Raw genomic sequence first — 5649 nt, 5'->3', positions numbered from 1 at the left:
CGGTTGTTGGGTGCGCTCCCACCCTGGCGCGCGCGAAGTTGGAAGTTGGGTTAATTGCCCGGGCGCGCACCTTCGCCAGGGTGGGCACCTTGGTGCGCACACCTTGGCTGGGCTGCGCACCAGGGCGGGCTCAAGATGGCACCAGCATTCCCTTTTTCTCACTATCTTTCAAAACGGAAATTTTAAAATCTCGTTTTTTTTTTGCCTTTTATGGAAATTAGTGAAGGCATCGCATCAAAGGTGCGCACCTCGCTGCCCACCTTGGTGTGCTCCGAGGTGCCCACCACGGTGCGCAACGCCGGTGCGAACCCGGGAGCGCCCCGATGTGTGCTCCAAGGTGCGGCGTGCACGAAGTCGGACCCCGGTTTGCCCCGGGTGCGCACCTCGCGTGCACCTTGGTGCGCACACCTTGGCTGGGTTGCGCGGCCTGGTGGGCACCATGGTGCGCACCAAGGAGCGCTCCGAAGTGTGCTCCAAGGTGCGGCGTGCACGAAGTCGGAGCCCGGTTTGCCCCGGGTACGCACCTCGCGTGCACCTTCGCCGGGGTGGGCACCTCGGCTGGGTTGCGCGCCCTGGTGCGCACCAAGGAGCGCTCCGAAGTGTGCTCCAAGGTGCGGCGTGCACGAAGTCGGAGCCCGGTTTGCCCCGGGTGCGCACCTTCGCCGCGGTGCGCACCATGGCGTGCACGAAGTCGGAGCCCGGTTTGCCCCGGGTGCGCACCTCGCGTGCACCTTCGGCGGGGTTGCGCGCCCTGGTGGGCACCATGGTGCGCACCAAGGAGCGCTCCGAAGTGTGCTCCAAGGTGCGGCGTGCACGAAGTCGGAGCCCGGTTTGCCCCGGGTGCGCACCTCGCGTGCACCTTCGGCGGGGTTGCGCGCCCTGGTGGGCACCATGGTGCGCACCAAGGAGCGCTCCGAAGTGTGCTCCAAGGTGCGGCGTGCACGAAGTCGGAGCCCGGTTTGCCCCGGGTGCGCACCTCGCGTGCACCTTCGCCGCGGTGGGCACCATGGCGTGCACGAAGTCGGAGCCCGGTTTGCCCCGGGTGCGCACCTCGCGTGCACCTTCGCCGGGGTGGGCACCTCGGCTGGGTTGCGCGCCCTGGTGCGCACCAAGGAGCGCTCCGAAGTGTGCTCCAAGGTGCGGCGTGCACGAAGTCGGAGCCCGGTTTGCCCCGGGTGCGCACCTCGCGTGCACCTTCGCCAGGGTGGGCACCTCGGTGCGCACACCTTCTCAATGTTTTCTTGCCTTTTCTGGAAATTGGTGAAGGCAGCGCATCAAAGGTGCGCACCTCGGTGTGCTCCGAGGTGCGAACCCGAGAGCGCGCTCCGAGGTGCCCACGAAGTCGAAAGTCGGGTTAATTGCATTGTTTTCCCCGGGTGCGCTCCGAGGTGCGCAACATCGGCGCGCACCAAGGAGGGCTCCGAAGTGTGCTCCAAGGTGCGCACGATGGCGTGCACCTCTGGTGCGCACGATTCGGAGCTCGGTTTGACCGGGGTGCGCACACCTTGGCTGGGTTGCGCACCTTTTGTGCGCTCCAAGGTGCGCACGAAGTCGGAGCTCGGTTTGCCCCGGGTGCGCACCTTCGCCAGGGTGCGCACCTTGATGCGCACGCCTTGGCTGGGCTGCGCACCTTGGTGGGCGCCATGGTGCGCACCTTTCGTGCGCTCCAAGGTGCGCACGAAGTCGGAGCTCGGTTTGCCCCGGGTGCGCACCTTGGTGGGCGCCATGGTGCACTCCGAGGTGCCCAAGATTGGTGCGCACCAAGGAGCGCTCCGAAGTGCGCTCCAAGGTGCGCGCGAAGTCGAAAGTTGGGTTAATTGTCCGGTTTGCCTCGGGTGCGCACCTTGCGTGCACCTTCGCCAGGGTGGGCGCCTTGGTGCGCACACCTTGGCTGGGCTGCGCACACCTTGGCACCCGCGTTTCCTTCATTTTAAATTTTTTTTTTTTACAATCTCTCAAGTGGGAAATTCTATAATCTCAACTTTTTTTGCCTTTTCAGGAAACTTTTGAATGGAGCGCATCATTGGTGCGCTCCGAAGTGTGCTCCAAAGCTCTCTCCAGCTGCGTGCACCTGCCCCGGCCGCGCACCCGGCCCCGCCCAGCTTCGCTCACCTGTCCCGGGCGTCTGGTGCGGAACCTTAGAGTAAGAAACATCACCGTGCACCTTGGCCAACGTGCGCGACTCGACCGAGCGCGCACTGGCCGAGGTGCACACCGATTTCACCTGGGTGCGCGCGCAGCACCTCGGGCGCACCGGGGTGCGCGCACAACGCCCGGGTTGCACCGTGGCCTGTGTGCTCGGGGCGCCTCGGGTGCGCGCTCGGTGTCGCCCCCGCGCGCGCGCGGTAGTGCGGGCAGCGCACCCCGGCCCGGCCCGGCCCCGACGAGAACGCAAACGGGCAAAAGGTTTATTCAAATAGCATTGCGACGCCCGGCGAAAAACTAAAAAAGGGTGCAACACCGGGACTTCCCGGGAGGTCACCCATCCCAGTACTACTCCGGCCCAAGCGCGCTTAACTGCGGAGTTCTGATGGGATCCGGTGCACTAACGCTGGTATGATCGCACCCGTTATGAGCTTGTCGCAGTGTGTACTTAGCAAACCGCGACCCACGTGCGAATCCACCCCGGCCACCCACCCCCGTCGAGGTGCACACCCTCCCTCGCGAAGTGCGCCCCGTTCGCCAAGTGTGAGCCCTGCCCGGGTGCGCGCACCTTGCTAGGGCGTCGGGTGTGCACCCGGCCCGGCCTACGTGCGTGCACCTGGAGGGGGCGTCGTGTGCGTGCAGTGTCCCGTCTGCAACGCGGTGCCCACACACCACCTCGGGCGCAACGACCTGCGCTCACATGTGGGCCGAGTGCACCTTGGTGCATGTTCGGGGCGCCTCGGGTGCACGCTCGATCTTGCCCCGGTGCACCAAGGCGCTCGGTTTGCCCCGGGTGCGCACTTGGTGCAAGGTGGGCACCCAAAATAGGGATCAAGCACCAAAACACAAGTTTCGGGATGCAAAATGGGACCCAAGGACCACAAATGCGTTCCAAGACCCATGATGGGTCCACGAGAACAAAAATGTGTTCCGAGACTTAATAAACAAATATTGGGTTTTAGGAGAAGAAACATGCTCTGATGCCCAAAACGAGAATCGACCCCGAAAAGGCCACAGGCCAAAAGTGGGATGCGAGACAAAAAAAAATGGGACCCGAGGACCAAAATTGGGTTCCCAGGTCGAAGACAGGGCAACCGGACAAGAAACGACCTCTAAGGCTCGAAATGAGTCCCGACGACTAAAACTTGACAAGAAGCACCCATCAGGCACCCAACTCGACACCCATGGGATGCCGACCCACCCGGGCTTCCACCTAGCACACCTTGGCACCCACCCACCCTCGCACCCAACCTCGCACCCAACTTAGCACCTTTGAACCCACATTGGCACTCACCCTGACCCTGGCACCTTGGAACCCACATTGGCACTCACCTTGACCCTGGCACCCACCTTTGCACTCACCTTGGGACCCACCCTGGCTCCCACCTCGGCACCCACCCAGACACCCACCTTGGTTCCTTGGCACCCACCTTGGATCCTTGGCACCCACCCCGACACCCACCTTGGCACGCAACTTGGCTACTTGCCACCCACCTTGGCTCCTTGACGCCCACCCCGACAACCACCCCGTGACCTACCCTGGCTAGGGTTGGTGCACACCCACCCTGGTGCCCACCTTGGCACCCACCCTATGACCCACCTTGGCACGCACCTTAGTACCCACCCCGTTACCCACCCTAGGACCCACCCCGTGACCCACCTTGGCCAGGGTGGGTGCACCCACCCTGGTGCCCACCTTGGCACCCACCCATCCTAGCACCCAGCCTGTGACCGGGCTTGGAACCCAACCTTGCACCCGCACCCGTCTTGGCCAGTGTGGGTGCGCACCCATCCTGGCACCCACGTTGTGACACACCCTTTAACCCACGCACCCTAGCACCCACGTTGGCACCCACCTTGGAACCCAGCCTAGCAACTTGGCACCCACCCCGTGACCCACCTTGGCATCCACCATAGCAGTCGCCGACTTGGCACCCACCTCGGCACCCACCTTGACACTTGTGGACCCACCTTGCCACTCACCCTAGCATCGACCCATCCTAGCACCCACCCTGGCACCTTTGCACCCTAGCACTCACCCATCCTAGCACCTAACCTGTGACCCACCTTGACACTCACCCTCGCACCCACCTTGGAACCCAACCTAGCACCCACCCACCCTGACACCAACCCTAGCACCTACCCACCCTTGCACCCACCCTGTGACCCATCTTGGCACCCACCCATCCTACCACTCAACCTATCACCCACCTTCTCACCCACCTTGGCATCCACCTTAGCACCCACCCACACTGGCACCTTGGCACCCACCTCGGGCAAGGTGGGTGCACACCCACCCTGGCACCCAATTTAGAACCCACCGAGCATGTTACCCACCTTGGCACCCACATTGCAGCCCACCCTAGTACCCACCCTATGACCCACATTGGCATCCACACCCTAGCACCCAGGCACCTCGACACCCGCCTTGACACCCACCCTAGCACTGAACCTGTGACCCACCTTGGAACTCACCCTAGAACCCACCCACCCTGTGAACCACCTTGGCATCCACCTTAGCACCCACCCACCTTGGCACCCACTCTAGCACTCACCCATCCTAACACCCAACTTGTTACCCACCTTGGCACCCGCCCTCGCGTCCACCTTGAAACCCACCCTAGCACCCACCCACGCAGGAGCCCACCTTGGCACCCAACCTAACACCCACGCATCCTGGCACCCAACTTGTGACCCACCTTGGAACCCACCCTAGTACCCACCTTTGAACCCACTATATCACCAACCCACCTTGGCACCCACCCTATGACCCTCTTTGGAATCCACCCTAGCACGCACCCACCCTGGCACCCACCATGGAGCGCACCCTAGCACCCACCCACCTCGGCACGCACCTCAACACCCACCTTGGTGTGCGCACTGCGCCAACCTCTCAAAGACCCTATGTGGTGCGCTCCAAAGTGTACACCTTTGGTGCGCTCCAAGGTGCGCACCTTTGGTGCACACCGAGGTGCACACCAAAGTGTGCACCGAGGTGAGCACCAAAGTGCACTCCAGGGTGCACACCAAGGCGTGCACCTTTGGTGCGGTCAATGCAAACGAATTCGGAAGTTGGGGTCGATGTCCTAATCGCTGCTGCAGACTACACGTATGAGAATCGGACAAATAGCTTTATATAGGGGAGGTGTTGCGTTTGATGGGTCGACTCCCCTGGTTGTGTGCACTGCACCAACTTCAAAGACCCTGTCTTGTTTAAGAAGTCAAAAGTTGGGGTGGATGTCCTAATCATTGCTGCAGTCTACGCATGTATGAGAATCAGACAAATAGCTTATATAGGGGAGGTGTTGCATTCGGTGGGTTGACTCCCCTGGTTGTGCGCACTGCGCCAACCTCAAAGACCCCGCATAGCAGAAGAAGTCGGAAGTCGGATTTTGGTGAGCACCAAGGCGTGCACCTTTGGTGCGGTCAACGCAGACGAATTCAGAAGTTGGGGTGGATGTCCTAATCGTTGTTGCAGGCTACACATGTATGAGAATCAGACAA

The 5649-nt window shown here is 62.0% G+C and overlaps 1 non-coding gene across 1 annotated transcript; it reads right to left on the bottom strand.

The window, feature by feature from the left end:
- Nucleotides 1–2449: 2449 nt before the first annotated feature.
- Nucleotides 2450–2568, bottom strand: LOC131873551 (5S ribosomal RNA). The gene has a single exon (XR_009371471.1). It is a non-coding gene; the product is annotated as a 5S ribosomal RNA (ribosomal RNA).
- Between the last annotated feature and the right edge of the window lie 3081 nt (nt 2569–5649).

Source organism: Cryptomeria japonica, unplaced genomic scaffold (genome assembly GCF_030272615.1).
Source record: "Cryptomeria japonica unplaced genomic scaffold, Sugi_1.0 HiC_scaffold_2028, whole genome shotgun sequence".
NCBI lineage: Eukaryota > Viridiplantae > Streptophyta > Pinopsida > Cupressales > Cupressaceae > Cryptomeria > Cryptomeria japonica.
Note: the sequence above shows the minus strand (reverse complement) of the source record. Positions and strands in the feature narration are given on the sequence as shown.